Below are 211 nucleotides of genomic sequence, written 5' to 3'. Positions count from 1 at the left end.
GTTTGCCTTTCTGTGGGGCAAGGCACCCCATCTGCGGGCAGGAGGACAGGGTGGGCCACGCCACGCGCCTGCCTCTGTGCCCAGCACACACCGGGGGTCGCAGAGGGCCCCGTGCGGCCGGGGGTACGGCTGGGAGCGGAGCAGGTCAAAAACCAGCTTTGCTCCCCTCAGGACCACCCTGCCCACCATGGACCGCGCTGCATCCCTCGCG

The sequence above is a fragment of the Phaethon lepturus genome, unplaced genomic scaffold (genome assembly GCF_000687285.1).
Source record: "Phaethon lepturus isolate BGI_N335 unplaced genomic scaffold, ASM68728v1 scaffold24152, whole genome shotgun sequence".
In the NCBI taxonomy this organism is placed as follows: Eukaryota; Metazoa; Chordata; class Aves; order Phaethontiformes; family Phaethontidae; genus Phaethon; species Phaethon lepturus.
This window is presented reverse-complemented; position numbering follows the sequence as displayed.